The sequence below is a fragment of the Mandrillus leucophaeus genome, unplaced genomic scaffold, assembly GCF_000951045.1.
Source record: "Mandrillus leucophaeus isolate KB7577 unplaced genomic scaffold, Mleu.le_1.0 Scaffold66, whole genome shotgun sequence".
Classification (NCBI taxonomy): Eukaryota; Metazoa; Chordata; class Mammalia; order Primates; family Cercopithecidae; genus Mandrillus; species Mandrillus leucophaeus.
In genome coordinates, this window is record NW_012107141.1 from 3,862,786 (window position 1) to 3,871,599 (window position 8,814).

Sequence of the window (8,814 nt, forward strand, 5' to 3'; positions counted from 1 at the left end):
CCCAGACCTGCGAGCATTACACGCAGGCCAGCGTCTGCGTCCCAGACCTGCGAGCATTACACGCAGGCCAGCGTCTGCGTCCCATACCTGACCACATTATACTCAGGCCAGCGTCTGCGTCCCAGACCTGCCCGCATTACAATCAGACCAACGTCTGCGTCCCAGACCTGCCCGCATTACACTCAGGCCAGCGTCTGCGTCCCGGACCTGCCCGCATTACACTCAGGCCAGTGTCTGTGTCCCAGATCTGCCACTTGCCTCTTGTGAGACTCCACCCAAATAGTCTCACCTCTCTGATTCTCAGTTCCTGCCTTGAAAATAAGAAGTTTAGACTCATGTCCCCTAGCGCTTTCCCTGGTACTTCATAAGTAGACGTTGACTGATGGCTGTCCCTTCCACTTTCTTGCATGATCTGCATGCTGTGGGAGGGGTAAAGGTGTGGTTGACCTGAGGAATGAGACTGAGCTAAGAGCTTCAGCTCTCTTTCCCATCCAGGCCCAGCTGTACTTCCCTGGCCCTCACTTGGAAGCAGGTAGCAAACCCTCTGCCTTTCTCAAGCTCTTGGGCACTGTGCCTTGCCCAATATGATGGGGAGAGGGAAACATTGAGTCTCAGTGACAGTCTGCAAACAAAGTTTCCTCCAAACCATCAGCTGTTGTGGACCCTCTGCCAGCATAAACTCATGCCTGCACACGTGCATCCACCCCACCAGGGTGAGGAGCATAGGGACGGGCGGACTTATACACTTGGGTTCTTGATAGCATCTAGTGGATGGGAAGAGGTGTGAGGGCAAAGGTACCCAGGAGGCCATGCTAACTAACATTGGGGTGCAGAGGGAGACAGTCATTCCGCTACTTTTTGTTCTAGTTACATCTGTGTTTCTTGTATTAATGACAGGTTGGAAGAGTTGAACAACTAAGATATTGATTTTTCAGTGAATGTTTTATGAGTTAGTTTCTCCCTTGGTGCCTCCCCTTGGCTGTTCTTCCCTTCCCTTTAGTCCCGCTGTCATCATTTTTCTGCAAGACTTCATTTGATTTCCCCAGACCCCCTTTTCTACAGACACATGCTCTAGCTTGAGGACAAGAGCACAGCACCAACTAGTTATCTGCTGATCAAGCAGCTTGAGTAACTAGTTGAATAGGCCTTTGACTAGCTTTGCAGGCAAAGCCAAGCTGGTTCTTCTAAACCTTGGTTTTCTGCGTTGGTAGATTTGAAACCATCATAGAGGGACTTGGGTGACTAGGGCTTATCTGAGGCCAGGACACTGCCACCTCCCTTCATTAGCATGCCCAAAACTAACTGGTGCTGAAGTCAACATATGTCTGAATTGTTATTATATCCACCTGACTATACCTCACCCGCTTATCTTCTAAGCTTAGACATTGGTTCTTAAACCCTGTTTGGGTTACTCCCCACTTTGGAAAGTCTGATGGAGGATGGAACCCATACCCAGAAAACTGCATATGTTCACACACAGAGAGGAATGTGCACATCACTCCAGAGGCTCCATGGACTGCCCCAAAGCCTATCCTTGGACTCCTTAAGGCCCAGAAACCCCAGATTAATAGCAGTTATTCTAAGGAGTCTTCATGCACTCTTTATCTTCCCCCATCCCTGAAAATGGATAAAACACACACAAAAAAATGGAGGTGTTGGGTAACGAGGACCTTTTGTGGTATATCCTGCAATCCTGAGTTTTCTATTTCAGAAGAATAGCCATCTCTTTAGTTTAACAACAGGGACCAGAGAGAGCCCTGTGTGTGGAGTATACACTCACAATCAGCATATTTCAATAAACACATGTACACCTTAATAATACATACATTTATTTGTAGCAAAAAAAAAAAATGGCTAGGTTATTATAGTACAAGCTTAAAGGGAAAAATTATTGAAAATAACACACATGTTAAAGAATAAAACACACAGCCAGGTGCAGTGGCTCACGCCTGTAATCCCAGCACTTTGGGAGGCCAAGGTGGGCAGATCACCTGAGATCAGGAGTTTGAGACCAGCCTGGGCAACATAGTGAAACCCCATCTCTACTAAAATACAAAAATTAGTCAGGTGTGGTGGTGGGTGTCTGTAGTCCCAGCTACTTGGGAGGCGAGGCAGGAGAATTGCTTGAATCTGGGAGGCAGAGGTTGCAGTGAGCCAAGATCACACCACTGCACTCTAGCCTGGACAATAGAGCAAGACTCTGTCTATTTAAAAAAAAAAGGCTGGGCTCGATGGCTCACGCCTGTAATCCCAGCACTTTGGGAGGCCAAAGTGGGTGGATCACCTGAGGTCGGGAGTTCGAGACCAGCCTGACTGACATGGAGAAACCCCATCTCTACTAAAAATACAAAATTAACTGGGTGTGGTGGTGCATGCCTGTAATCCTAGCTACTCAGGAGGCTGAGGCAGGAGAATCGCTTGAACCCGGAAGGCGGAAGTTGCAGTGAGCCAAGATCGCGCCATTGCACTCCAGCCTGGGTGACGAGTGAAACTCTGTCTCAAAAAAAAAAAAAAAGAATAAGACACAGTACTGACCTATACAGGTACCCACTCTTATGTCTGCTCTTTATTTTGCCCAGCTTCCAGATAAATTATCATCAGATAAAATCTGCTTCAGATTTAGTATGTGGCCTTAAAAGCATCGCATGTGTCAGAAGACTAATACTGAATCCTTGCCTCCAATGTCTTTGACTTTAAGAGCATGTTCCCTTTTTGAATAACAGCTTAACTCACATGTATGTCTGTTGGATATCAGTCTTCATGCTGCCATGTTGAATTTCTTCTAGAAGTCTTCCCCAAAAGTCTTAATGAGCAATACTATCATATAGAGATTATTTGCTGGTAAAAATACAGATTTGAGAATCAGACAGATGTGGATTTCCTTCTTGGCTCTGCCACTTATGAATGCTGTTGTCCTGGGCAAGTTCCTTCTCCTCTCTGGTTTCTGTTTTCTCAACAAAAATGGAGGGCAAGCTTCAAGGTTACTGGGATCTCAAGTTTGTTAGTCTGCTCAGGCTGCCATGACAAAGTACCACAGACTGCGTGGCTTAATCAACAGAAATCTGTCCTCTCACTGTTCTGGAGGCTAGAAGTCTGAGATCAAAATGTTGCCAGGGTTGGCTTCTTTTCTTCTGAGGCTCCTCTCTGTGGTTTATAAGCAGCCATCTTCTCCGTATATCTTCACATGGTCTTCCTTCTGTACTGTTTGGGTCTAAATTTCCTCTTCCTTTAAGGATACCAGTCATATTGGATTAGGGCCTGCACTAATGACCTCATTTAACTTAATTACCTCTGTAAAGACCCTGTCTCCAAATACAGTCACCTTCTGGGGTACTGGGAGTTAGGACTTCAATCTAAAAATTTTGTGGGGGGCAGAATTCAGCTGTAGCACAAGTGTATAGTACCTGACCCACGGCAGGCTTAGCAAGCCTACTTATTACCTACCTCACCCACATTTAAACTGCACAAACTTTTAATGGGACGCTGTGTGTCTCTGTAGACTCTCAGACACACTAAACCCATTTAAACAGATAACCCAGCATTGTGACAGGCACACCCTGTCCTTCCTTTGTTATCAGGGATGAAGCTGTTTCTTCTCTTTGCCCCAGATTCCGGATGTCATAAATCTTTAAAATGAGTCATCCTTGTGTCTCCTCTCTCCCTCCTGCCCCCACAATCTTCCAGCACTGTGCCAGGGTGCTTTCATCTATATGTGGAAATGTGCTCACCTGCTGATTCTAAACTCAGTCATTGCCTTACTCTTCAAAATTACTGGTCCCAGCGGGCTTCTCTTCCAGCCATTTTTTCCTGATTCTCCATCTCTGGCAGCAGCTGCTGTGCCTTGATTCAGAAGCTGCCCTTGTCATATCTGAGCAAGTATCCCCCAAGGCTTCACATGACTCTCACATAGCCTTCTCCTCCTCCTCCTCCTCTGCTGCCCGCAGCCCTGGGTGGAGGGCCTGCAGTGGGGAGCTTGTCCTGCATCAGCACTTCAGAGGGGCAGTATTCTCTCATCCCAGTGGCATCCCAGCAACAACCTGTCCCCAGGTACCATGGCCCTTTCAGCTCACTCTTTCAGCTCTTCCCAGTTCCCACTCTGAGTGTCCCCAGAGAAGCAGCCAGAGGAGCTTGTGTCCCTGGGCAACTGAGCAGCCTCCTGAATGCTCCTTTTGCACTTGTTTTTCTCTTCCAGCTGCAGAGCCCTTGCTCCGTGAGCAAAGCCTGGGTGCCCAAGCAGCCACCGCGGCAGCAGAGTACAACCTGCAGAGAAGCTGATCACCGGGCAGAGAGAGCGCGAGCATGTGTGTGTGTGTGTATGCGCGTGTGCAGGGGAGGGAGTGGTGTGCCTGTTTGCGTGTGCATGCATCTGTTGACACTCGTGATTCTGAATGTTGCCTGGGCTAGGAGAGTACCTGTAGCACACCAGTGCTGTTTCCCGGCCTCCAGACACAAGCCTCGAGGTTATGGCAGTGACTTTCAGCCGAGACCTGTCCCTGCAAGCCAGCTGCCTTGTCTGAACAGAACCTAGTGGTAGGACCCTAGCAGGGATTCTGGCATCTGCCTGCCTAGACCTCCTTCCCTCCCTCCTCACATCAGACTGTGGAGCAGGAGGGCAGCAGTTCTGGCTGTTGTCCAAAGCCTGGGATTCTGGAGGCAGCCAGAGCCCTGCTGAGTTCCCGCTTTCTGACCTGGAGGCTGAGCAGGCCAGAGTGGATGGATGCTGTCCAGACGGAGCCACCTGGCCTCTCTTTCTTATTTTAAAATTCTCTGCTACTGGGCTCAGTCCCAGGCCCTTCCTTGGGCATCTGGGACTGAGCATATGAGGCCATAGACAGATCTAAAAAGTTTCCACCACCCTACAGAAGTACATGCAGATACCTGACTGGTGTGGGATAGCACACCTAAGACAGGACACCTACCTTTTCAGGATTTAGAACCTAAGTTAGAAAGAGAATCCCAGCTGTCACGGTTCCTTTCCCAGAAGCTGAGAGCCAGCCTCAGAGCTTACCCAGGAGCTGTGGAGGGGCCAGGGTCAAACTCAGTCACTCTACCAGGAGGAGCCCAGGTTCCAGTGGCATAAGGTCCCCTGGTTTCTCTGGCCACACTCCAAGGCACCACCACAGTGCTGCCAGTGAGGACAGCTGACACCCAGCCAGGGAAACCATTCTAGTCTTTGTTCTGTTGGCTTCCAGGGCCTACCCCGGACTTGTCAGCATCCAGACTGCCGTGTCAGCTCTCCCAGTAGCTGAGCTCCAAGGACTCAGGTGGAGGGACTCAGGGATGGGGACTGCCAGGGGCAGTTGGCAAAAGTCCGAGCAGAGATTACACCCAGCACACCATCCCTTCCAGGAGCAGTAGGTGGGAGGTTTGACCCAGAGAAGCCAACCCTCGCATTCCAGGAGTGGCCTGTGCCTCCCACCTCTTCCTTCCCACTGCCAAAGGCCTGCATTGAGAAAGATGTCATGGAAAGGACAATAGTGGCCAACGAGAGCAAGTCTTCCTTCCACCCTGTGGCCTGCACTTGAGCCACAATGTGTGTGTGTGTGTATGTGGTATGTGTGTGTGTGTGTGTGTGGCTATGAGGCTGATTCCTGTTTGGATTTTTGTCCTCACATGTATCATTAAGCTGGCCTTTGGGCCATTTCCTTTCTACCTCCCCTGTGACCTTTCCTAGCCTCAGATCTGTTAATTCTTTTGGCCCCAGCCCGATCCCTCACTGTCTTCTGTCCTTGGACCAGAACCCTGGGGCCAGACCCATCTCCTGTAGCTGTCCACCACACTGACAGGCTTCTTCTGAGATATCCTCAGGTTCTCTCAGCCAGAGAGCTGCCTTTAGAGTCCAACTGTTGTATGTATGTCACCCTCACTAGAAATGTCCCGTCATCGTTCGAGGGGAGCAGGGCACAGGGGATGGTGTGCATTCAGAGCGTTGGGTTGGGGGCTTCCCTGTTCCCTCAGCCCCAGCCGAGAGGAAAGAGTATCAGGGGCCATTGCCAGAAAGAGAGTAAAGCAAACCTGGAAGGACAAATCTGAGACCATGGGAAGGCCAAAGGCTGAGGCCCAGATTCAGTATTCACTAGCAGTGCCTTCAGGTAGCAGGATGATTTCTTTTCCTGCCTGTCTGATGCTGGCTCTCTCCTAAGGTACAGGTTGGCAGAACCACCTCCCCCTACTTCTCCACCATCCCTGGCAGGCCAGCCCGTTCCCAGGTCAACCTGTCAGTGCACTCCTGGAGGCAGTGCACTCCTGGAGCCAGGAGGGAGGGGCAGGGTGGAGAGGGTATGTCCAGTAGCCTGGAGCTCCACAGTGGCTTCATGCCTCCCTTCTCCCAGCTCAGGTGGCCCTGAGGGCTCCCTCGGAACAATGCCCCAAATCCTGACCTAAGGGTCAGCATGGGGAAGAGATGGTTGCGGGCAAAATGCACTTTATAGAGATTTTCTATTGCTGGGAAAGTGTGTTTCTCCCATAGTTTGTTTGTGAATATTCACTTGTTTTATAAATGACCTGTCTGAGTAAGGTTGTGCTGTCGTCAATCTTGTGGGAGGTCTGGAAACCAGGGTTTTGGTAAGGCTGAGCCTGAATGAAGCTATCGGCCACCCCATCTTGGTTCTGTGGGAGTCAGGAGCCTCCTATTCCTCCTTAGGAAGGGAAGCAGCCAGAGCAGACTGGGGCAGCTTGGTCAAGAGTTGGTCCAGAGCTTGGTCAAGAGTTGGGGGTCAACTGGCCAGAATAGTACAGAGCACTCTGGGCCCAGAGTGAGGGTCCTGAGTGCCATCCTGCAGTGCCACCCAGCCTCGCAGCGCACTTAAACACCCCCAGGCTGGGGGTCAGTCAGTGCAGGGCCTTCTCCAGGCCCTCAATCCATCCTTTAATTCAGTGCAGCCACTTAAGCTGCAGCCCAGGGGTGAGCTGTGAGTAGGGGATGCAGACTCTCTGGCTGTGACTAGGTGGTTGAGATCTGCCCACAGCCAAGCCTAGAGTGCCTGGATGCTGGCTTTGTCTCCTGCCCCCCGGCCAGAGAATGGCACCTTTCTGTGCAGTGTGCTCTGCTTCCATGCTAGGGGATGCTAGCCTTGGACTGAAGGCTTTATTAGCTCACACCCCAACTTTGTGGGAAGAGGTCCAGGCAAAGGCCAAGAATATCACAGTCTGGCCTGCACAGAGTGAGAAAGGAGGAAAGGGGAGGAACCTGCCTTGGGGACTTGTCTCATTCTCTCTGCTCTGAAGCTCCTGCTGGCCTCCTTCCTACCAAGACCTGGGCCTGCCTTTCCCTCTTGCCCTTCTCCTGGCTTCTCTCTAATAATGGCTTTGGGTTGACCTTTGGATCTAAGGTATCTTTGTCTTGAGCAAAAAGTTCTGGAAGAGGGAGTTGTCCTTTACATACACCCCTGACCTGCTGAGAATGTTCCATAGCTGAGGCAAGTCCGCATTCTAAGGAACGATTAGTAGCCATGATGGCAGGACTACTTTCCTGAGAGGAAAAGCCAGGTGCCATGGCAGCAGATGGTTACCGTGAAGGCCCAGTGAAAGGGGCCTGAGCCGAAAGCTGAGAAAGTAGTGGCCACCCCTCTGGGCCCCAGGGGTAGGGAAAAGAGAAGCAGCCATGACCTTTGGCTCTAGGTCTTGGGATATTCTCAAGGCTGGAGGTTGGGGGTTGCCTTCTGCAGGGCAGGTGCCTCCAACTCCTTACTAGGTGTTGCACTGAAGGAAAGGGGCCAGCATGACTGGTCGGCGGTCCAGATTTGCAAATAGGACTCCACGAGTTGTGGCACAGTTTGCATGTTTTCTGCCCTGTCCTGCCCTGGGGACAGGGTCTCCAGGGTTCTCTTGAGGGACCAGAGGAGCCAATGAGGTTTGGCCAGAGGCTCTATGATCCACCAAAGCTAGGGCCCTAGCCTTGGCAGTCCATACTCTGTGAAATAACTCAATCGGGAAATACAGGGCCTTGAAGGCCTGAAAGTCCAGGCTTAACACCCTCTTAGGGGAAAGACAATGAGGAAGAAACCATGGCCAAAGACTAGCAGGGATGGAGGTGCCAGAGGGAACAGAAACAACCAAAATGACCCCAAGAAGTCAACAGTGGGAGCAGAGGGAAAGGCCCCAAGTCTTAGAATGTGTGTGTGTGGGTGCAGAAGAGGGGTGCTTTGCAGGAAATGAAGTTGAGGCGCTAAGAAGAACGCTGGGAAGGTCCTGGCGAGAGACTGAGAAGCCCGGATGGCTCAATTCACCACGAGTAGCTGCTTGGGGCTGAAGAGAGGTTTGGGTCAATCTTTAGAGAGGACAGCCTCTAGGAAGAGTCTTTGGGAGGGTCCCGTCAAGGTAAAGGGACAGGACCAGGGTGAGGCCTGGATCCCAGCGCAGGAGGTGGAGTGTTTCCGGTCTCAGTGGCAACACATTTGTGTTACGTTACATTCTCACAACAACCATGAGAGGGACCGTTATTGTTCCATTTCGCAGATGAGAAGACCAAACCTTAGTGCTCTGAAGTCACTAATGCAAGGCCCCACTGTCCAGTCACTTGTGGAGCCAGTGAATTCACACCACCTGACTCCAAACCTGTACGCTATAAGAGCCCACTGACATCCTCTCCTTTCTCTGCCTTCCTCCGCGACCCTCCTTTTCCGCCTGCCTTCTTGGTCTCTGCTGCGGGGAGCCAACCTGGATCTTGGGGTCCAGTGTCCTGCCATTAGTCATCTGATACCCAGGCGCTAAGCCCACCCGGAGGGATAAGGCCCACACCGGCCACGGGGTGGAGGAGAGTCGGTGTCGGATTTAGGGCGGGGCTGAGCCAAGCCCAGGGCCGCGGGGGCCGTG

At 51.3% G+C, this 8,814-nt stretch overlaps 1 protein-coding gene across 1 annotated transcript in view; it reads left to right on the plus strand.

The window, feature by feature from the left end:
- The window catches only part of CRY2 (cryptochrome circadian clock 2), a 39,466-nt gene extending 32,950 nt beyond the window's left edge, over positions 1-6,516 (plus strand). The window contains exon 12 of the mRNA XM_012001367.1: positions 4,193-6,516. The gene's annotated coding sequence lies outside the window, so the exon portion shown is untranslated. The remainder of the gene's footprint in view (positions 1-4,192) is intronic.
- Positions 6,517-8,814: the final 2,298 nt, after the last annotated feature.